Below are 25,408 nucleotides of genomic sequence, written 5' to 3'. Positions count from 1 at the left end.
CAATGCGGCCTCTGTTTATCAAAGATGGCCTCTTCTTCATGAGTGCTACCTTCAAGCGGTCCAGTTGCTGGCAGTACAGGTCCGAATTGAGCGTTTTTCCTTGACAATCCCACCAAACACACAGTAGAACCTTCCTGGCCGTTAATGAGGGCTTGGCCACCGTCTGAGCCGCTTCAGCGGGCTTCGACCACGACCGTATGCGCTTCACGTTGTCGTAAGTGACCCACTTTTCATCGCCAGTCACCATCCGCTTCAGAAACGGGTCGATTTTGTTGCGATTCAGCAGCGATTCGCATGCGTCGAATCGGTCAAAGATGTTTTTTGCGTCAACGTGTGTGGCACCCATACATCGAGCTTCTTTGTGAATCCAAGCTTCTTCAAATGGTTAATAACGGTTTGATGACTTATTCCCAGCTCTTGGCCGATGCTACGGCTGCTACTATGCCGGTCTTTCTCGGCTAATTCAGCGATTTTGTCGCAATTTTCGACGACAAGCCTTCCGGAGCGTGGCGCATCTTCGACGACCTCTACACCAGAACGAAAACGTTGAAACCAACGTTGTGCGGTGGAAATGGAAACTGTATCGGGCCCATAAACTGCACAAATTTTATTAGCAGCTTGAGATGCATTTTTGCCTTTGTCATAGTAGTACTGTGAAATATGTCGGATTTTCTACTTATTTTGCTCCATATTTGCGACATTATAACTCACGAACGACTTAACCAAACAAAACACTGTCAAGGACTATATTATAGCGCGCAAAAATACCTTTCCAACAAGCTATAGTATGACTCGATACAATGAATACAACTAGAACTACGCGCTTACAACGACACCTCGCGGAAATACCGCAGGACTTTTTTGACAGCCTAATATAAACCATTTTTAAGCTTCAAAATAGCTCATTATTTGCGCATTTTACTCTCATGGCCAGGAAATGGCATGTTTTCTGCCAACGCTAGTTTGGGTTACTAACTGCTACTTGCCTAATTATTTTCTAGCTTTTAGTACATTAAACCGTTTAACTTAAAAAGTTTGTATAATTATTTATTTTCTTGTTTTTAGTAAATTATCTGTATCATTAGCATACTTCTCTACAATCAAAACAATTCAACGTTTTTTTAAATTTTATTTCTTATCTAACTTTCTTCGGAATATTTGGATGATGTACTGTATTCTATTAATCAAATCTTTTCATTTGATACCAATATTGAGGGGATTGCAAAAAATACATAGTCGGCCATTTTGCGGCGGAGATCTTTTCGAACTTATGTTGTTCATAATTTAGTGTATTCTCCAAGTCAAGCCAATCAGCCATTTTTTAGCGACGGCCAAGTTGAATTTTTCAAGATCATGGAATATACAGTTATGTTCCAAATTTCAGATCAATCAGTGATCAGGAACGGAGTCAAATTTCAATTAATGTTGGGCAACCCTACAAACACTCAAACATACATACAAACAGGGAAAGCTGAATGAAACCATTAAAAGTAATTGTTTATTTGGGAACTGCGGCCATATTGGATTTACTTTTTTCATGATCTATTGTGTTCTACCAGTCGAGCACTTTCATTTGATACACATATTGATTATTCACAATTTCCGATCTGAAAATATGAAAAATCAAAAATAAAATCCGTATAATCGAGTCTAAAATTCTGGATAATCGAGTCTCCGGATAATCGAGTCCGACCTGTATTAGGTATTTTGGTCAGGTCATTGTCACATAGCAAGTTTATTTTCGTATGAGCGAAAGAATGAATTACTAAGGACTTGGTGCTCATTCAAGTGTCTGTCAACTAATTTTCATTGTTTTTGTATACATGATTTCGTTCGTGCATTCCGTTCTGTGTTGCTGATGTGTGTGGTGAAGTAGTGAATGTTCAAAATATTATGAGCAGCTTTGCATTTTGGTTAGACGGTGACGAAACTTATGAAGTGGAAGCAGCATTCGTATGTATGGGACATATCAAAAATACCTAATAATACGATAATTTATTGTTATTGGGATCGCTGAATCAATGTTCTGAAATAAATAAGTTTTATATTGTAGATTTGTGTGAGGAGGTTTTTCGACACCTTCTGAACATCGTTGAGAACAAACTCGGCTTGATAATCAGATCAACATCTGTTCTTCTGGTTGTAATAACGCTTCCATTTAGAAAAATGAACAAATTTTACCAATTTTTCATGTGCTTACCTCAATACCGGATGATAAGACCACTTGTGTATCGTCAATCAACCCATGAGTTTCCAAACAAAATTTGACAGAAATACTTGTTTTATGCAAAATTTGTCCCATTACATTACTCATAACTTTTGTAGTTTTTTATCGTCATCCGAAAATTGACCATTTTTTAAATGCAATAACACTTGTATTGAAACCAGTGTTTGGATTTCGATCAAAATCGAATGATACACAATGTGTCATGCAAGTAACCTCTTACGAACATGCTTGCGTGCTGGTGTATCATGAAGTGCGAACCGATGCAGTGTTGTCTCGTTCTATTTTGTGTCGTGATTTGCAGCACGTGACAACAAAAGAATGCCGCTGGGGGAAATGATTTCTGTATGATCATATTTGAACGAACGAAAGCGATTTTTTCAGTGAATGGATCATTTGGCAAACACTGATTGAAACAAATGATTGAAAAACTAGTCGAGATTTTTCGAAGAGGTTTCGAAAACGCTGATTGTCATAGAAGAAATTAATACACTAACAAAACCTCAGTATTTCTTAATTTCCCGAAAAATCACTTTTGTCCAACATTTCACTACCGTTAAATGCGTAGTTAGCGGAGTGAAACCCTCGGAAGCTCTGGGAACCATTACAGGTCGGACTTGATTACATACAGACTCGATTATATGTGATTCGATTATATACAATTTTGGACTCGATTATATACAGTTTGCAATTTTTTTTTTAATATTTCAAATATGGCTTATTTCAAGTAAAAATGTAACCTTTCAACGTTAATGTGAAACTTAAGTGGCTATTACATGTACAGTGGGGTAAAAATCGTGATTTTTTAAGATTTTGCTTGAATTTTCACCAGGAATTGTTTATATCGATATTGCAGCGAAATTAAGAAGTTTAGAAGTTTAGTGTCAAAGAAACGGATAGAGAGCTTCAATTTAATTGATAGAAATGTTCAAGTTTAATATAATTTTTTAGGATAAAATTAATAATAACATAAGAAATATCATTAACTTCTTAAGCTTTTCACTTCTAAAATGTTATTAGAATTACTTCATTTAGATGTTCCACTACTATATCCTGTCCTAAATTTTCTCATGTTTCAAATGAAAGTAACAGAAACGTCTTCCGTAGCGTACTTTTTAATGCAGAGCCAGTTTGCGGCAACAGAGTCCGAAACAAAACAACAAGTTCTATAACTCTGTCATTGTTGAAATTCGATCATATGCGTAGAAGGATTTTTTTTATCAAATATGATCGTGTATCACTTCCTGAGAGAATCTGGATAAATTTATTTTTTTTCATGTGAGAGAGGTGTTTTCTGACTTCAAGGGGATCGAACAAAAATTAAATTCTTCTTTTTTATTCAAAAAACGAATAATACACGCATAAAAAACGAGTAAGAAAAAAAAATTTTGACTCAATTATATACAGCGTTCGATTATATTAGGCTGTCAAAAAAGTCCTGCGGTATTTCCGCGAGGTGTCGTTGTAAGCGCGTAGTTCTAGTTGTATTCATTGTATCGAGTCATACTATAGCTTGTTGGAAAGGTATTTTTGCGCGATATAATATAGTTCTTGACAATGTTTTGTTTGGTTAAGTCGTTCGTGAGTTATAGTGTCGCAAATATGGAGCAAAATAAAGAGAAAATCCGACATATTTTACAGTACTACTATGACAAAGGCAAAAATGCATCTCCAACTGCCAATAAAATTTGTGCAGTTTATGGGCCCGATACAGTTTCCATTTCCACCGCACAACGATGGTTTCAACGTTTTCGTTCTGGTGTAGATGATGCGCCACGCTCCGGAAGGCCTGTCGTCGAAAATTGCGACAAAATCGCTGAATTAGCCGAGAAAGACCGGCATAGTAGCAGCCGTAGCATCGGCCAAGAGCTGGGGATAAGTCATCAAACCGTTATTAACCATTTGAAGAAGCTTGGATTCACAAAGAAGCTCGATGTATGGGTGCCACACACGTTGACGCAAAAAAACATCTTTGACCGTATCGACGCATGTGAATCGCAACAAAATCGACCCGTTTCTGAAGCGGATGGTGACTGGCGATGAAAAGTGGGTCACTTACGACAACGTGAAGCGCAAACGGTCGTGGTCGAAGCCCGCTGAAGCGGCTCAGACGGTGGCCAAGCCCTCATTAACGGCCAGGAAGGTTCTACTGTGTGTTTGGTGGGATTGTCAAGGAAAAACGCTCAATTCGGACCTGTACTGCCAGCAACTGGACCGCTTGAAGGTAGCACTCATGAAGAAGAGGCCATCTTTGATAAACAGAGGCCGCATTGTCTTCCATCAGGACAACGCCAGGCCACACACTTCTTTGGTGACGCGCCAGAAGCTCCGGGAGCTCGGATGGGAGGTTCTTTTGCATCCGCCGTATAGTCCGGACCTTGCACCAAGTGACTACCACCTGTTTTTGTCCATGGCGAACGAGCTAGGTAGTCAGAAGTTAGCCACAAAAGAGGTCTGTGAAAATTGGCTATCCGAGTTTTTTGCCAATAAGGAAGCGAGCTTCTATAACAGGGGTATTATGAAGTTGGAATCTCGTTGGGAACAAGTCATCGAACAAAACGGCGCATATTTGACTTAAAACAGATGATTGTAACTAATTTTATGAACAAATGAAAATAAAAAAAAATACCGCAGGACTTTTTTGACAGCCTAATATAAACAGTGAAAAGAAATCAAACACTGTGTATAATCGAGTCCGCGCTGTACTTCATTTAAGAAGCAATTCGAACTTCAGAACCTGAGAATCTGAATGTCAAAGAGCCACTTCGTTCTCAATAAGATGATGATGATGGTCCCGCCTTCTTCCCCTATAGAGATTTGAGCAAGACGAGTTATCTAAAAGATATTTTTTTTTCTCAGCATTGAAATCTTGCTAAACTGAAATGAATTGATTTTATTTCCAAAAAAAATTGCAATGTCAAAAGACTAGCCAATACTCAGTCTTGTCCGCCACAGAGCCGATACGGTTCCTACAAGGTCCTTGCGGCCAAATGGTCCACCAAGACACAAGTCCAACCGCCAGCCTTGTTTTAGATTGACTTGAATATCCCCATCCAGAGAAATCGAGAAATTTTCCTTCACGAAAAATTTCTAGACCGGCCATTACAAAACATTTTAATTTTTATCCTTCATATCTGCACCACGCGCGCGACGCTCAAACTTTTGTAGACTTTTCAACTACTATAATATAAAAACATCACGATAAAAATAAAAAATAGTCCATCATCACCAAGATCATGACAATCATGACAGACATAATAGAGATTAATACAAAAAAGAGAAAAAAAATAATGAAAAAAAATAAATCGTCTACACATTATAATCCGTTCAATAGAAACTTCGTTAGATACGATATTCAATGATAAAAATAAAATAAAAAAGACTGCATAAAACTTTTCACATAAATTATCCGTTCGTATAAAACTTCGTCAGTTAAAATTTGTTGCAAATGTTGTTGCACGTTTAATATGTCTTGGCATTGAGTTGAAAACAATCATTCCTATGAAATACAACGAATTTTGTGAAGCACATATCAAGAAATGGGGTGTTCTTAATTCATTCGCTTTTCTAGTGTTATAACTATGAAAGTCACTTTCTCTTTCAACTCGATCACACAAATATTGAGGTAGCAAACCGTTAATTACTATAAAAATGAACACCATAGTTAAATAAACAATTCTTTGCTTCACGGATAACCATTGCAAAGCGTCCAGCATCAAAGGTGAGGAAGTGAACCTATTACATTTTAGTATTAATCGCATTATTTTATTCTGCAAACGCTGTAATCTCGATATTTGTGTTCCATTGACTAGAAATAGAATGGAAGCACAAAAGTCCAAATGAGGAGAGATTATTGATTTGTATAGCTGTATTTTTCTGCAAATAGTTAAATAGTTTTTCTATTGGCATAAGATTCCATACTTCTTGGCAATTTACTTGATGACATTGTCAATGTGAGTGTTGAACTTAAGTTTGTCATCAATAATCACGCCAAGATATTTAATCTCCCGTTCGCGGTCAATAGTCTCATAATCAGTAACAATAGAGACGTTCTCATTTATTCGATTTCGCGAGATAATCATGTATTTTGTTTAACTTATGTTCAATTTCAATTGCTTATACTTCAACCATCTACTTAGAAAACGCAAATCTTCATTCAAGTGCAAAACGGCCTGATATACATTTTTAGCTGCACTAACACTGTGTCATCTGCGAAAAGATTAATATCGCAAAATCGTAAAACTCTCCGCATGTCATTAATTTACATAATAAATAAAAGAGGCCCTAATACGCTGCCCTGAGGTATTCCAAGATTATTTTCTACAGGACTGGAAATGAAATCGCTAAAAGCAGTCCATTGAGTTCTGTCATAGAAATAGCTTTCAAACCATTTACATGCAGTACTCGTAATTCCAAAGTGCTTGATCGTGTTCTACAACAAGGGCCTAGAAATTGTCTCGAAAGCGCGTTTTAGATTCAAGAAAACAGCAACAATGGTTTCTTTATCTTCTAATTTTTCATTCCATTTTGCTAATACCAAGTTCAATGCGGTTTCACAGGAATGACCTTCGCGATATCCCGATTGTTCTGGTATACGCAAAGAGTTACAATCTAAATATTCCAACAGCTGGCCTTTAACAACAAGTTCCAATATTTTCTCTAAGTCGTGCAACATGTTGATGGGACGCAACTCCTCGGCTTTAATCGTTCCAGCAACCTTCTGGATCGGAACAACTTTCCACACTTGAGGCACATGCCCAGTTTGTAATGATGTATAAGGTCCAGCAAGATGTGAGAAATGATATGAAAGCAATCTTGAACAACTCTAGCATTAACATTGTCTACTCCAGCCGTTTGTTCTAATGCAAAGCAAATAGTTTTCAACTGACCTAATGTAACTGGGTGGAAATCTTCAAATCTACAATTACTATTAACCGGCTGTTTTATTTCATCGGGTTCATCCACCAATTCAATAGATTGATTGATCAATGAAACACTATCGACAAAACAATCGTTAAATTTAGATGCTATTACTTGCTCGGATTGTTCTAATGTGCCATTAAAGGTTATGGACCGCGGTTTGCAATTACTTGGCTTCAATAAAGATTTCAAAGTTTTCCATAACTCTTTGCTGTTGTTTTGATGCTGATCAATTTTCCTCTGAAAATATTCACGAGTTTTTTTTATTGATTGTGAATATTTATTCCACGCGAGCGTGTACCTGTCCCAATGAATATCACTATTCTTTCGACAAAACTTTTTGTACCATCTGTCCCTCTCACATTTAAGACGTAACAGATCCAAATTGTAACAGCTGTTCGAGTTTTTCATAGACACAAACTTTTGATCAACTAGCTGATTTGTACACGTTTTCAGGACGTTAGTTAGAACAGCTGTAGATTCATCTAAGTTACTAACCTCGAACGGAAAATCCAGGCTTCTCTCCACAAGGTTCGAAATAACCTGTTTAGAATATTTTCTCCAGCACTTCAATTTCACATAATCTTCGTTGTTAATGAAACTATCCAAAACGTTAATAACTATGGTCTCACGATCGGTTGTTTTTAAATCAGTATCTGTTTATGAACAAACACTATCAAAATCGGAATACACATGATCAATTAAAGTTTTACTGTGCCGGGAAATACGCGTAAACTTATTCACAGTTTGTTTTAAATTGAAAAATTCAGCTAAACGCTTCAAATGATTCGAATTATGGTTATCACACCAATTAATATTGAAGTCACCGGCCAGTATATTTAGTTTACTAGAATCAATGAACATTTCGAGCCAGTTTTCTAACTTTTCAACGAAATGTTGGTCACTAGAGCTGGTAAAGTGATATAAAATACCATAATTACCCATCTTCATGCCACGTACAACTGTTATGCCTAAGAACCAGTTTCCATCAATCATTTCGTTGAGGCGAAGATTTTTTTTTTTTTTTATCTTCGCTTATTTTTCGTCGGCCTATTTCCGCCACTTTAGTGCCAATCACCGACATCAGGGAGGCGACTCCACCTGTTCCTACCTATCAGACTCAACAACTCATGAGCCGGGCCAACTTCTTTTACTTCCGCTCCGAAGGAAGACGTAACCAGAGATTTTTCGCCTCAGAAAATCCCAACGACGCCAGCTGGGATTGAACCCAGGCCGATCGGATTGTGAGGCTGTTACGCTAACCATACAACCACTGGCGCCGTCTAGAGGCGAAGATTGAATTGAACTGATTCTCTGACATAAATAGCAATACCCCGCCAGTATGTCTAGAATGTGATAAACAAGCAGCAACATTATATCCCGGAATACTATATTGATCAAATGATTAAATTTCAACAATGTCAACAATGAAACGGAGGACGAATTTTTCAACACGATGACAATTCCAAAACAATACAGAAACTGTCAGCAAGAAACATAAGCAACGAATCTTTTGAACATGAACTGCAGAATACCTGAATTTATCACTTCCTTCAATAATGAATCATGAGGAATCTGCGATTGAAACTGTTTGTAATGACAGAGTGGAAGCCAACATCCAACAATCCTTTCCACCGAATCATGCACTAACGAAACTATTTCGCTGTAACTAGACCCAGGTGCGTTCGCCAGCGTTTGCCGAGGGCAAACATCCCCGAACGAAGGGGGTCCTACTGAAACATGAATGAAGCCTTCACTTCCCCACTTCTCACATGTCGCCATTTAACACCACCGAAGAATGTCTCGCGCGTGCCTTACGCGTAGAAATTCCAGCTCGAGTGAGAGAGTGAGTCTGAGATAGAGAGGGGTTCATCATCGAAAACAAAACAAATAAAATTTAATTGCACAAATGGCGACGCATTCTATCTTCCCCTCGGGCACTTCCTGCAATTGATCAATTATCCTAAGGTGTTGAACACTTACACAGCTCAGTGGTATCCCGCGCCGTCCCGCACACGCTAAACAAACTCTGCTGCACCCGGCGGTTGGTAGGTATTTTTGGTATATTCTGTAACTTTCACTTGCACAGTTTCGATTGGGTGATGATTCTGTCAGAATTTTGCCTTTTTCTGATCTCTCAATATCACACACTATCACTATGGAATCACTCAACCGGAACTATAATCCTTTTCAACCACCAAAAAACGCCCGAACACCTTTTGCGATGATCATCTGTAAGAAAACGGGGAGAAGTGGGAAAACATAAATAAATATAAACACATTCACTGGATTGCGTACGGGAAAAAGGAAAAACCTTTCGCCGAGATTTTGTCTGGAGCGAAAAATTGATTGATTGACTGGTCCTCTTCAGAAACCCTGTGAAGATAGTGGAAGAAAAATGAACTCACACACTGAGAGAATTTCGTTCACACAGAGATCCGCGCCCGAAAGAATACAACTTGACAATTTATTTTCCGGGGAAATCCGACCGACCGACCGTTCGACCGTCGAAAACTCGTCACTGTCTCCTGACTGACTGACGGCTGGCTAGAGAAGACAACACACTTTTACTACGCCAAACTTGTGCCCTGTTTTGTGAGTTTATCTACATAAATTTCGTATCCTGGCAGGGAGAGCGGGTCTGATTGCGGGGGAGGGGAATGCGGTAGCACCAACAAAATATGCGCGCACACATACACACACAAGCTCAGCGAAAGTGAGATGTGACAGTGATGATGAGATGAGATCAAAGAGAAAACAGCATCCGACAGGACGTCAACATTGGTCGTCGTTGTCCTCGAGCGACGTAAACTGTTTTTACTGAGAGGCGCGAGAGTGATGCGTCGTGACTTCGAGGGCACTCAGAGTTCCGCGCGTACGATACGACCAAAAAAGGCTTCACAACACACACGCGCAAGCGAAGTTATTGTTGATACTCCGGCAGCGGATTGAGATTGGTAAGCACGAGCAAAAGTACGTCCGTTCGCGACAATATCCACAGTGAGACTCGAGGAGAAGATCGCGTGCTTACGATAGCCGGACGGCGGCTCTCGTGAGTTCGACAAGCGCACGTGTGTTTCGACGGAGTGGGCAAGTGTGGCCAAAGTGCGTATAGGTATCACGCTCTGTGTTTCCACATGTTCTGAAAAAATCATCAAGGGATAATAATAAATTTCCTTGTTATACTCAATTGGATATCATTAAAATGAAAATAACAAAAATGATGGTTTAATAAGTGTTTCATTACTACACAAGTACCAAATTGTAATATCTGAACCAGCACAAACTGTTCTAAAGGGTGTGTCACAGCAAATTGCATCACGGAAAAAACGCTGTAGAAATTCGCCCAGTAGACCGATCCTTTTGAAAATTTTAGGCAGTAAAATAAAAACTATTAAACAACTTTTGGCTTTTTCTTTTTATTCATACTTCGAGCCCAAGCACGTATGCTCGCACCTTCCTCTTTACCCCGTCCATAAGGTTCTGTACAACGTCAGGTTGTAGTTTTTTTGAACAGAAATCCATTTTCTCTTGAAGTCCGCCTCCGATTTGACAACTTTTGGGTTCTTCCGGAGGGCCTGCTTCATAATCGCCCAATATTTCTCTATTGGGCGAAGCTCCGGCGCGTTGGGCGGGTTCATTTCCTTTGGCACGAAGGTGACCCCGTTGGCTTCGTACCACTCCAACACGTCCTTTGAATAGTGGCACGAAGCGAGATCCGGCCAGAAGATGGTCGGGCCCTCGTGCTGCTTCAATAGTGGTAGTAAGCGCTTCTGTAGGCACTCCTTAAGGTAAACCTGCCCGTTTACTGTGTCGGTCATCACGAAGGGGGCGCTCCGCTTTCCGCAAGAGCAGATCGCTTGCCACACCATGTACTTTTTGGCAAACTTGGATAGTTTCTGCTTGCGAATCTCCTCCAGAACGCTGAATTTGTCCTCTGCGGAGAAGAACAACAGGCCCGGCAGCTGACGAAAGTCCGCTTTGACGTAGGTTTCGTCGTCCATTACCAGGCAGTGCGGCTTCGTCAGCATTTCGGTGTACAGCTTCCGGGCTCGCGTCTTCCCCACCATGTTTTGCCTTTCGTCACGGTTAGGAGCCTTCTGAACCTTGTATGTACGCAGGCCCTCCCGCTGCTTGGTCCGCTGGACGAATGAACTTGACAAATTCAGCTTATTGGCGACATCCCGGACCGAACTTCTCGGATCACGTCTAAACTGCTTAACTACGCGCTTGTGATCTTTTTCACTGACGGAGCATCCATTTTTGCCGTTCTTCACCTTCCGGTCGATGGTTAGGTTCTCGAAGTATCGTTTTAGTACTCTGCTGACCGTGGATTGGACGATTCCCAGCATCTTACCGATGTCCCGATGTGACAACTCCGGATTCTCGAAATGAGTGCACAGGATTAATTCACGACGCTCTTTTTCGTTCTACGACATTTTTCCAAATTTACGAAAAATTGACAGTGAAGCATGGCCAACGTGATCTATACACTCTTATCTGATTATAAGCGAAAGCTGAAGATATAATTCCTAAACATTAAATTTCTACAGCGTTTTTTCCGTGATGCAATTTGATGTGACACACCCTTTATACCCAGGACCTCAGTCTTCGATCTTTGAAGATTTTGGCATGCTGGTTAGTAGCTCATTAGCACCATCGTTTGTTGCACATTGTACCATAAATTCGAACATCTGCTGTTAAATTGTTGCAAGAGTGCACCACAATCGATATTCGCTCGCAACAGAACAACAATGACGATAATTCACTTCTCAGATAATCGTGAAAAGTGGTAGTTTTGTTCTTTATCGCAATCTATTAGACGTGTTTTTTGATGTTGTTTTGTTTTTTGTCCATTTTCATTTTAGGGTAATCCGAAATATCGACATTTTTCAAAAATTCATAACTTGTGAACTACTGAACCGATTCAGACGGTCGACATATCAAATTAAAGCTTATGAGCTAGTCATTCTTGGAAAAATGCTTGCAACGCTTGCAAAAATTTCAGGTTTTGGTTTTGTCATTATTGATTGTATTTGTTCTTTATATTTTTCTTGGTCTCGGGACCAAGGGCGCTATATTTTTTTCATATTTTTTTATGGAAAGCTGAGGATTTTTCACATAAAATATCTCGAAAACAGGGAGGCATTTTGCTTCGTTTTTGAGTTATGATTTTTCAAAGTTATCCAATGGTCCGAAAAAATCATTTTTCCCTTTTTTTCCGAAAAATGGCTTTTTTTCAAAAATTTATTACTTTAGAACTACTGGACCGATTCAGATGATCGACATATCAAATTAAAGCCTACTAGCTAGCCTTTTTTTTAAAAAAAATAACACAAATAGCAGAACGGAACATCGAAGTATGCTGACGACAACATTAGAGTGGATGGCAACGCTCGTTGGACTTTGGTATTTTTCCGGTGTGGACAAGCAAAGAAAGGAAACTGCAACTACTGACGAGTGTAGATATATTTTTGACGTAGAACTACGTCTTTCAGGAAGGGTATCAAATCAGAAAACAGGTCACGTTTTTGTGAAATAAAGTTAACGTTAATAACTGTTTTCACAGCGAACAAATTCTGATACTTTGCACACCAATGGAACCGGAAATTCTCTAAGATTCGTTTGATATTCTATACAGTACAATCCACTAATGCCTAAACAGTTTAAATTAATGAAAAGTGGAACCATCCTCATTTTCCCATACCTTTGTTCTGCCGATTTGTATGTATTCCCGAACACAGCTGTCAATAACGAGCAACTGACATTCGTTTCTGTCCGTTTTCAACATATTTGGTTCTGGGAAAGGGTTCCCGTACAACATCGAGTCTCACTCGTGGGTACTTTAATAACATAGGGCGATTGGAATATAGATATACACTGCATTTATTTAGATAAACGTATATTTCATGAAAGTATGTCTCCAGATTTCAGCAGAATAATCTTACTGTTGCATGTTGTGGGGTTCGATCACATGTCAAGCGGAATATAGGAGCAAAAGGGTTCATAGTTTTTGATCGACATCTGCTTGGAAAGGAAAAGTCTAATGCGAGTTGATTTAAATAAACGAGAAGATCTGATAGTATTCGAATCTACTCGACTCTTTCGAGTCTACTGAAGAAATGAAAAATTAAATAGCTAAAAAGATATTACAAAAATTTCGATGCATTCTAAAATAATATCCAAAGTGATAAACAAGTAGATTCAATAATATAGTTTCGCAGTTCTACGTCGAAAACTGCGGTCGTGTCCTAGATACAACCCATTACATTTTTTTTAAAAAGGATATCACATTTTAACTGGTCGAAGAATCTTGTAGTGTTCAGATAAACCGCAGAGTATCTCGCGATTCAGAGGTCAAGCTCAGCCGATGACAACTCCATCCCCTTGTGCACATTTTGCTCCAACTAACCGTCCCCAAACTCAAGGCCACGAAAGAAAGAGCTGTTTCATGAGTTTTCAAGCAAATTTTGACAGCGCTATAAGTTGAACTGCGAAAGTTATGGCGAAAACAGTTTTATTATCTCTATTATAGCGACTTTCAACACATTTTTGCTGGTTTGCCACTTTTACTTCCATTTCTGGAAGAATGTCTAGAGTGAGATTTGAACTCGTGACCTTGGGGGTGAGAGGTATGGATGTTACCACTACGCCAGATCGCCTCCACGACGAAAACAGGAAAGCAACTGCGCTTCATGATTGATCAAGTATTTTGAGTCCGCCGGATACACCGTTCCAGTATCTATATACTCTTACACTTCTAGAGAAAAATGAGAGTAATGAATGGAAGCCTGGTTCCGGTCGTCCGACGGTGCTACGCGATCATAAACCGCAACTGAAGCTAAAGCGGAAGATGGAGGGAATAATGGCTACATTGTTCCGGGCTTTGGGTCCGGAGGTCGGAGCAATGGGCCTTACAATGAGAGAATAATACCTAGCGGAGATGGACATCATCATGCGGAAACGTAAATCAAGACCGGCCGTGTCGGAACAACTAGCTGTGACCCAGAAACAAAGACCGAAAGTGATGGAGTATTATTTTTTCCGACGAAGCGGAACGTCACGATCGTCATGGATGAGACCTGTTTAACGCTGAATGGCAACGATTGGCAGGAACCAACTACTTCAAGACGTCACGATCGTCATGGATGAGACCTGTTTAACGCTGAATGGCAACGATTGGCAGGAACCAACTACTTCAAGACCCCGCCAAGGAGGTAAGTTCCAACGTGAAGTACATCTTCCACAACAGGTTACCAAGGAAGGTGCTTCTGTGGCTAACCATTAGCGAAAAGGGGATGTCAAAGCCGCTCTTCTTCCGTTCCGGCGTTGTCTCATTCGGACGATGATGTGTTTTGGTCGGATCTGGCCTCAACCCATAATGCGAAGAAGTCGCTGGAGGAGATAAATTGCTTGAAGATAGATATTGTTGCGAAGACCGCTAACCATTCAAACGTCCCCCAGCTACGTCCCATCGAGGATTCCTGAGCAAACCTGAAGCGGTGGAAGGCCGTCCGATAAGGCGTCGAAATACATTTCAGTATCGTTGATTTATTTTTTCAAATAACAAAAAAATACCATCGGCCGTCATAATATCGTTGACCAGCGCTAAGTAACCCAACTCAGCCCACGAGAAACAGCTCCAAACCATGATGATTCCAATGCCGTGCTTCATAGTCAGTTATAGATGCCAGCCCTGAAGACCCTCGTCGCTCTTCCACCGCACTCGGAGTCGCCTTTTCTTGTTAAACAGCTCGAACTTGAACTCGTCCAACCAAATAACGCGCTTCCAGAACCCCAGCGGTTTGTTGATATGGACATGGTACTAATCATTGGTCGCTTTCTGGCGAAGTAGCTCTTCGGGTCTCGTTCCACCAAGCGTCGTCGAATGGTGCGATTGCAAAGGTCCAGATCAAACCTTTCCTTAATCGTCCGAATGGTTCTTTGTATTCGATCTCGTATCAGCTTTACGTTTCGGTCCTCTTCCCGATCGATCGGCCATGCTGCCGAGCATCTAATGTTTCCGAACGATCAACTGAACTGCAGCACGGCTTTCCCCATACTTTTCAGCAATGTTCCATTGAGACTACTTACGCTGGAAGTCACGCACAATCGAATTTCGGACCTGTGTTGAGATTTGCTTTTCACCCATTTTCTGGAAGCTCCATCAGCGCCGAAAACACGTCGCTACGCACAAAACGGGGTACATCGATGAAGAAAATAGGGTAAAACAAAGTTACGCAAGTGGTTTTTTTTGTAATACACTAAAAATACCCATTTAGGAACAAAAGTAATTTTTTGTTTTTCTAAAAAATAAATCAACGATACTAAAATGGCAAAGTTGTCTACTAATAAGGGGCTGTCCACATACCACGTGGACAGAAAAAGCATGATTTTAGACTCCTCCTCCCCCACCGTGGACAAGCGTGGACATTTACTAAACCCCTCTCCTCTTGTCCACGTGGACATTCTTTGCATTTCCTCGGATCAAGGAAATAATTGAATTGCGACTATATTTAAAGCTTATTTTATATTACCGGAACTGTAACGTTAATCTAGTTTTATCCTGATTGTAATATTAATTCAAACGATCGGCTTTGTAGAAATAAAGCTTATCGGATTTATTAGAAGTCGTGTTTTTCCTGTCCTTTGAGTTTTTCACTAACATTACTCAAGAAATAATTCGTATCGCTCTTCGGTTTCTTCCAAACTCCATTTATGTAGTCTTGATTTTACCATTGTTGTTTCCATTTCCGCATCAAAACATCACTTATAGGTTTCGAACAGATTATTTTAAGACTTGGCACATGCTATCATTATGTATCTTATGATATCTTATGACAAATTCTAATAGCAACTGAGTCTTAGAGATTCATATCTTGGATATTTGACAAAGTTTTTGGAGAATCAAACACCATTATATTAAAAAATATGACAGTTTGCTGGGAAAGAATGAATCGTTAAGCAGTATGAGGAAATAAATTTATTATTCTAAGTGTCAAGATGAGTTCGAATCTATCCTGCACGAACGCAATTAAAATCTGAACTATCCTCTCATGAGTCGGCTGAACTGTTCAACTGTCCAAAACTTCACGGTATTTCAAATCCTTTGAAGAAGGTCTAACCATCGACAGGGAACCAGGAGATCGAAGCAAAGGTTACTGATCCCAAAACTCACTCGAAAGTGGACACGGAGAAAATGGCACGAGCTTCGCAATCCTAAATTCAACAAACAAATGATGGTTTGAGAAATGTCGAGACACAAGTTGTATCGAACCGTGCTGCGAAGTAAAATCTGGAACCAAAGAAACGTTCTAGGATGCTCTCCAAGAATTCACTGATGAAATACGGTTGCGTCGTGATGGATGATGGAATGTACTGTAAGCCCGTTGTTTCCAAAAAGACTGGACAAAAAATGAATACCTGGTTACATCTGCAAAGTGCCCAGGAAAACACTAAATTAAAATGGTCAAATTCCATAAAAAGCTGCACACTGAAAAATCAACCTTTCGTAACTCCAGCAACAATGAACCAGGATTCTTTTTTGAAAAAAGTCTCTTCAAAAGATATTGTATTTTTCTGACGTGGGATTATATGCTTCTTAGACCCGTCTTGGTAAACCGTCACTATTCAGATATGACCAAATGTTCATGAAGTACAACGAAGAATACTTGCTAGTTGAAGACTTACTTGACTTGAAAACTTACTTAAAGATGGATTTCGGACAGTTTCCTGGCCAAAAAATCTTACCTTGATGTCCCTGGCAGATTTAACTTCACATTCATGGATAATTTTGCTCGTAAGTTCCTGATTTGGCAAGATATTTGCCCTGATGGAGCGGAAGTCAAGATATTGATGGACTTTTTGATTGTTATGGTTTAAATTTAATTGACAAGAACCTAGAACCACCCAATTGTTCTCAATTCCGCCTATTAGAAAAATATTGGGTAATCTTGAAGCGGAGGATAAAGAAGTTTGGAAAAATAGCTAATAACAATGCACAGATGATAAAACTTCGGCACAAACTATCGAAAGAGATTGACACTACAGCTGTGCAATGTTGGATTGCGAATATCCCAAGGAAAGTACGCAGATATATCAGAAATGAAGAGAAATGCGTAATGCGTACTTTTGCGTATCTAAACCATTTGATCCCGATATATCAGAGATTTTATGTGATTTAGTCTTTTTTCATAGCGTGGCACGAGTTTTTCTATTCCGAGCGCGAAGTGCGTAGCGTCCAACTTTTTGAAGTACGATGTAACTACGTCACAAAATTTCTTCAGCCGAGCGCTTGTTTCATCACCTTACTATTGTGATGTTTAGGACCGATTAAGAACGCGTTTAAGAACAAAAGGCCAGGTTTATTGACGAAAGGAGTGTTCCTCATCTACGATAATGCGCGGCCTCATTCTGCTCGCGTAACTCAAGAGCAATTGAAAAAAATCAAATGGACTGCATCGAGCATCCTCCTTACTCCCCAGACCTCGCCCCTAGCGACTATCACTTATTCCCGGTGATGAAACAGGCGTTCGGCGGTCAACGGTTCGATAACACTGAAGAAATTCGTGACGTAGTTACATCGTACTTTAAAAAGTTGGACGTTACGCACTTCGCGCTTGGAATAGAAAAACTCGTGCCACGCTATGAAAAATGCCTCGAACGTTACGGAGATTATGTAGAAAAATAGAAAATAAAACGTAGATTACGACAATCACCTTGTTTTTCGTCCTAACTTTATTTTTCCGCGACTTCTGAGGCACTGAAACTTTTTTTTTTGAACGACCCCCGTATATTACGGTGAAGAAATTCAACAAGATGAAGAAAAGATGAATGTTCGACCGGGTAACACTCTCAGGCAGCTCAATTCTTTTATTTAAAAAATACGAAGTACGAGGGGTGAACATTTTCAAAAAATCCTTGACAATTCTGAACAAATTTCAGATTCCATTTATACTATACTTATTAAGCGTGTCCACGTGGACATTATTCATAAACCCTACCCCCCTCACCATGGACAAACGTGGACATTCGCGTACCACCGCCCCCACCCCCCTAAAATTGTCCACGTGGTATGTGGACAGCCCCTTACCTACTTTTACGGAGTAATGACTGGAATACCGATAAGTTTGAAAAAACTTTCAATATTGGAATACTTCGATTTCAAATGAGCATAGTCATTACTGTTATGAAAAAAGAAAAACAAGTTTCCACTCGATTAATCGAATACTGAAAGATAATTATTCAAACGGATTGATTATTGTAAAATGCCCTAACGATTATTCCTTAAGCGACTAAATAGATAAAATAGACATATCTAGACCTACCGAAGCGTTTCAATCTAGTCCAATCTTCTGGAAATTAAATCATCGAAAAATTTGAAGAGGTTAAATCTATATATATATATAGAAATGGATTTCTGTCTGTCTGTCTACCATACAAATGAAACATAAATTTCCGCATTACTCGAGAATTAATCAAGCAAATGAAACCAAATTTGGCATTTGAAGGTTTTAGGGTGCAGTAAATGTTTCTATGGTGGTTAGACTCTCCTCCCCCCTCTCTAAGGGTGGCTGCCATACAAACGAAACACATACTTCTGCATAACTCGAGAACCAATCAAGCACAATTTGGGATGTGAGTTTGACATGACAACTGAGAATTTTCGGAAAACTCGGAAAGCAAAAAGGGAAAATTCAGAAAATCAAATTCCCATATGTTCTACAATTACATAGTGACAAGTGCTGTTAGTCCGCTAGCGAAATTGGTCTTTGTTCGAAACTGAAAATGGATTTTAATGTGATGAAACGCACTCCTATATCCTGTGATGAAACGCACTCCTATATACTCCTTCTATCTATATAAAATTAAAAAGTATCGCCGAAGCAGAACTCGAGGAAGGAATTTAACGATTTAGGGCTGTCTTTATTCTATCATATTTTCTGTATAAAACATTTATTCCATGTAATGGAGAAACATGTTATTTGCAAGTGATTGAAAAACCTTGAACGAGAATTATGTCTGAAAATAATCTGATATTATAATGATGAGTTTTGTTAGAATTGCGATTAGAAGAAGGACCCATGAGCCTGCTCATAGTAAGAAAACGCGAATGTTTGAAGGTATTGAAAACAAAAAAACAAATTTTGGGCGGGACGAAGTTTGCCGGGTCAGCTAGTGATTCAATGAATAAACATTACTGGTAACATTTATGGAATGACTTTTTGAACGTTGGCAGTGATTTTGGTCCTTAAAATTTTTTACTTGATCTTATATAAGGTAATTTAATAATGTGTCATCAGCTCGCCGCACAACTCAATAAATCTATATATATATATATATATATATATATATATATATATATATATATATATATATATATATATATATATATATATATATATATATATATATAAATCTCGTGTCACGGTGTTTGTTACCGAGCTCCTCCTAAACGGCTCGACCGATTTTGATGAAATTATACTCAAAATACTTGGTAGGTATGAGAATAGGTTGTAAACTATATATGATACCGGTAGGATACCAATAACCATACATTCAATACCGAATAGGGTGGCTCTAGGCCGAAAAAAAGATCTGGATATTTTTTTCAAAAATTTGACTTCTTACCATACATATAACCTTAAATTTTGTCCCCAATTCCCTATTTTTAATTGCGATTTTATTATTTTTGTGTTAAAAATATTCTAATAATTTAACCGTTGTTCATTTTTTCAACAGAACGAATTTATTTAAGTTGTTCAATGACTGATGGCGTAACGCCCGCTTCATTGAACGTCCATCTACAAATACACAAGTAACATCAATTCATCTAAAGCAGGGAGCATCTCCGACGAGCTGGAGGCCTTTTTGAATGAGCACAATGAGTTATCGAAATTCTTCAAATAACATTTGCTCGGATTACAAAATGAAAATCACGCTATTGCCATCAACCCTGATAAAACATCAGCTGGAGAGCACGTGTGTAGACCCAAAGCACAAGCGCTGCTGGAATCATGACAGCACGGTGACACGAGAAACTTAATGCGAAGAAAAAACAATAATCTGGAATTTATCGTTGACACACACCTTCCATACGACCCTCGCTATGTTCTTCTTCAATGGCACTAACGTTCCCAAGGTTTGCCTTCTCAACGTAGTACTACTTGCGTCATTTTTATTAGTAAATAGTTGAGATTTCTATGACGAACAATACGCCTTGAATGTATTCTGGAGTGGCAAGCTCAAGAATACGCGTGACTACAGTGCAAGTCAGAAGGGTTTCTTTAACGAAAAATCTCTTGCATAAACATTAGACCAACGAGACCCCGTCACAAATACTTAATTCATTATGAACATCATTTCTCATTTTGATTTAATATTTATGAACATGCGACGAAACAAATAGAGGGCGCGCTCGATGGATTTTTATGTTTATCATATGGTGATTTGACATGGTCAAGAAACGCCAATTCAAGATATCGTAAGCTGTGCCAACAATTTATGGTCGACATATACGCGAAGGTAGAGATTGAACGACTGCAATTCTTACTACACAATCAACAAAAGCGGTGCGAGGAATAATACATTCACTTGCGAGACACTATCATGAGCAACGCCGACACAGCTTTAGTTATAGCCAGGCCAAAGCGCAATGCATTGTCATGACATTGCGCGTGTGTTCAAACACAAAATGAAGTTCGATCGTATTCGTCCCCACATATTGTTGGTTGTATTCTGTTGAATGGAAAAAGCGCAATTTTGCATTCTGTTCAAGCTCAAGTCCAATCGAGTTGAGCAAATGTGACCTTGCCACGCAATTCGACGTAAACAACATTGGTCTCCATGTTCCATTTCCATGAAGCAAAAATAGTAATGGTTTTTCGGGTGGAATAAACCACAAAATTTAGCATTCAAACACATTCAAAACAAATTTAGCATCCAAACGAAATCGAATAATAATTTTCATTCAAATTTCAACAATTTAGAATTATTTCCGGAATTATGCCGATCAGATAGAGAGTAAATTGAACCACAAATACGAATGACTTATTTTGACCATTGTTGCGCGACAAGGCGAACGAATTTAAGAGTGTAAAAGTCGATTTCGATCGAATTGTAAAATCCGATCACTCATATGCATATATAAATATTGAGTTCTACAAATCGGTGAAGAGTAATGAAAATATCCATGAATAAAGGAAGCAATATGGCTGTGTTTCAAACTTAGATTACCGATGTGAATACTCCTCGATTGAATGACAATGATAAAATAACGCGATTCCAAACAGGTCGATTAGTCAGCTCCATTGAAGTTAGCTGGCGTATCGCTATTTTCCAATTTATAAACGAGAGCAAGCTGTTACAAACTAAGCCATGTTGAAAATCACATGCACGTATTTTCTAACAAGGAGACAGCAATAAATATTGATTTTTTATATTTCATTTTTTCTTCTTTACGACAAACTTATATTACTTTTTTCAGTTGACGTTTAACTTTTAAGAGATCAAACATGTCAGTTACGTTAATGAAATACACCAAGAAACATCATATAACCTTTCGTTCAAATCATTTAATTCGTTTTTTTATCGGTCACATTCGATTTATTTTAAAGATCGTTAAAATAATCAAACACACTTACAATACATTAGTGTGTACAATACAACACCCAAAATATTCACTAGAAATAATTTATTTGGCAGAACAACGTTTGCCTGGTCAGCTAGTACAATAAATATAAATTGGGTTGGCATCTCTTCTCTCCAACACTGTCAAATACATCTACTCTCAGCGCTCTCTCTATCTCGCACACTGAATAGTAGCGCACTACCACCCTCTCTCTATCTTTCTACCCACGACAAATCGCAGCAACCGTCAATGGTATGGAGTGTTATTGATTCCCTCCCACAGTGGGCGGTGGTGGCAATGGTGGGACGAACAAGAGTTACTAATTTTCCAACCCACCCGACCCGACTCGGTGATGTGTTGGTGATGAGTGCCATAAATCAGACCGAGACTGAGAGGGAGAGCGCGGGAGAATGAGCACCCAACCACTGGCAGCGTGCGCGAGAACACACGAATGTCCTGACGAATGACAGCGACAACGACGGATAGCTATGCTCTCGCGTGTGCGAAGATTTAAGAAAGGGGATCATATTTATGGATTTCCCATTAAGCGACGAGCGCTGACGGTTCGATGGGGTTGGTTAGATGGTGTCGTTTATGTGTACTCTGCTGCTATTCAGGGAAGTCTGCTCGAGGAGACGAAATTTTGGGGTATTTGATTCATGGAGACGTGATTTGAAAAACCTGATTGTCTAAATCTGAACATATGTGCACTCAAGCTTGACCAGGAAAGGCTGTAATCATCACATATGCACATATTACCGACTCAAAACCCCTCTTCAGCACTTTTCCATATTACTTATATCGTAACATGCTTATTGCATTGAAGAATTTTTAATTCTGACACGTGCGCTCACATGTAGGCAAGGGACCATTTGTTTTCCCCTTGAGCTTTCATCCTTTCCTCTATTATACCCATTTTAATTCCTCCATTCGTGGTAACAAGGCCAGACTAAACGAACCGAAACACGGAAGGGAAAGGGAAAGGGAAAGAACTCAGGAGAAGCTGGCTGCCGTTTCAGGAGTTAATCTTTCATTCCACAACACTTATTTCGTTGATTCCCCGCTCCTGTTTGACGGAAAGTTTTACCTCCTGTGCGAATATTCCACACTTGTCGCTGTCGATGCAAGGGAATGAATATTACTCCGGGTGCTAGGGGTGTCTGAAATCGTGCGAACGCAAGCGCCTCCCGAGAAGACATTATCCTTGGGACACCCCCACCGATTCTCCTCATCACGGATAGAAGCGCGGGTGGTAGCGAGACGTTCGTTGAGTCTGAGCGGTCGGAATTAGGCGGTTGGCGGATTTTTATTACTCTCTGCAGAACACAACCGGGAGAAAGATGAAAGAATGCGGTGAAATGGGCGAACGCCGCCAAAGCAAAGTGTGAAGGGAAAGCATCATACTTTTTCCCTTTCCGCACACTTGTTATTATAATTTTCCCGGGGCTCTTCCACCCTCCCCTCGAAGAGTCTGCTTTTTGGGTAGATTTTATCCTTCAACATCACATCCTGCGCCAGCAGTTTAGTGCCGTTATGATTGCATGAGTAAAGACGACCTCAGCTGGCAGCCCCCCTCCGAAGGCTGACACGAGCTCCGCGACTGCCTGCCTTATGTATGCATGCATATGTACGTAAATATATATATACAACATAGTGAAATGAGTTTGGGAATAAAGCAGTCGAGGCGAGCGGCGATCTTAGTTTTAGCCAGCGTTGCCAATGTTCCAGTTTAAACTGGATTCTTCCAGTTTTTTTTCTCGATCCAGTCATCCAGTTGAACCCTAAAATTTTCCAGTTTTCTGGAATATCGTCCAGTTTTATCCAGTTTTTCATATGTGTGCCCTAGTTTTATCCAGTTTAAATAAAATAAATTTACAATGATAAATATTATCTGTCCCTCCCTCTTCCTATTCCTTATGTAATTTTATTTTCTGACATTTATCATTCGACCTTGGATCGATCTCTGGCGAGGTTGTAATTCGGTTCTTTCCATTTTGTTCAATCCGTCGGTGTTTTGTCGAAAATTCCAAAATGAAGAGCTTTCCCGAATGGTGGAAACTTATCAAACTACTTGAAAAAATTAATTGATATGAATATAAAACCTAAGTAACCTTGCTTTCGTTTACAACAAATGGATATTAGTTTCTTATAGTCACTCAAAGGAATTTTAGTTCTAAATATAATTAGTTTAATTAATGCAAACAAACTCCCCTAAATAGCTAATGCATATTTTGCATAAAATGCATGTGAACCATAGTGTATGCTTTGCGAAAAAGCATACTATGCATATTTTTTCAAAAGTACTTTCTCGAGCTAGAGGAAATATTTAAGGGTCCCTCATCTTGATCTTGATACCGAAATTTGGTTTGTGCAAGCCTAATTAAAAGATGTAAACTAGCAATGAATAACACCAAAAAAAAATTGAGAGAAATAGCTTCTCAATACCAAAATTTGATAATACCAAAGTAATACTTGAGCAACGTTGTTTGTGGTTATTTGAGTATTGAAATAACACAATTGAGTTGTTTATGGTAATTTTTTTTGTATTTTACCTCGTATCTCATTCTGATCCGTACGCCCTTCTATCAGCGATTTCATGGATTTTATGAAGCTATAATTACGAAACTCTTCAAGTTTTGCCCAAATAAAACCATCCCTCAAATATTGTTTCACAGTAATTACAGTTACAGTTTTATGAGCAATAAACAAATATTACACGAAGCATTCTATTTCTCAAGCATTGAAATTGGTAAAAAATTAATTTAGATAAATCATAGCCGGTCTTCAGAAAAATAAAATAGGTTTTACAGGATCCAGTTTTCTTCCAGTTTTTTTAAGAGCAATCTTACAGTTTTTTCAAAAATATTATTGGCAACCCTGGTTCTAGCCCTTTCTTCCTACGCCGCAACTCACAATCCACGGGATTCATGACAGAACTTGGCCTCGGAGACAGTGTTGTTGACAGAGTTAACAAAAAAAAAACCAAGCTGAGCGAAAGAGACAACGGAAAACGGCAAATGCTTATAAATACGGCCGTAATTTATTCATTCTCTGTGCCGCGCTCGAATACGATATGAATTGCTTCGACGCGGCGCTTCAATTTGCCACCACTGGCTCAGTCGCCCGATCTTCTGGTTGGTGGCCAGTTGACGATCTGCCTAATATTTAAGCACATTTGTTCGTGAAGATTTGATAAGTATTGACGCGTGGCTCATTCGAGTTTGAAATTCGAAGAATGAAAAAATAAACTAGGAAACCTTATACGCGTGACGCTTTTTGTCAAGTTAAATTCAATAAGAAATCGATCTTCTCAGCAAGGTTTGTACCGTTTTGTCTCAAATTCCGAACACTTAAGCTTTGGTGGCCATTAAACAGTGTCTCATTACTCAAAATGGTACTTTGTCGCGAAATTAATTTGATTTTTGGATACAATAGAGCCTTATTTTTCATTTGACTTCAAAAAATTGATTCACAAACATATTTTCATGGTGAAAAACTAAAAATTACATTAATCACATTTGTCTCGAATTCCGAACATCATTTATGTCACTGATTCATATTGCGAACACTTTTGTCTCAAATTCCGAGCAGCCAAAATGCATTTGTTTAAAAAATTCATAACTTTTGAACTACTG

The 25,408-nt window shown here is 39.1% G+C and overlaps 1 protein-coding gene across 4 annotated transcripts in view; it reads right to left on the bottom strand.

Annotated features, from left to right (window-relative positions):
* Window positions 1–25,408, bottom strand: part of LOC129771701 (homeobox protein PKNOX1-like) — a 221,093-nt gene that overhangs the window by 156,777 nt on the left and 38,908 nt on the right. For 2 of the 4 annotated variants that reach the window (XM_055775627.1, XM_055775630.1), the window contains exons 1-2: window positions 9,553–10,138; window positions 9,128–9,376 (exon numbers count right to left, since the gene is read on the bottom strand). The gene's annotated coding sequence lies outside the window, so the exon portion shown is untranslated. Of the gene's footprint in view, window positions 1–9,127; window positions 9,377–9,442; window positions 10,139–25,408 lie in introns of those variants that run through there. The other 2 variants (XM_055775629.1, XM_055775628.1) reach the window with 2 other exon arrangements.

Source organism: Toxorhynchites rutilus, chromosome 2 (assembly GCF_029784135.1).
Source record: "Toxorhynchites rutilus septentrionalis strain SRP chromosome 2, ASM2978413v1, whole genome shotgun sequence".
Classification (NCBI taxonomy): Eukaryota; Metazoa; Arthropoda; class Insecta; order Diptera; family Culicidae; genus Toxorhynchites; species Toxorhynchites rutilus.
The sequence above is the reverse complement of the archived record's forward strand: the minus strand, read 5'-3'. Positions and strand labels throughout refer to the sequence as shown.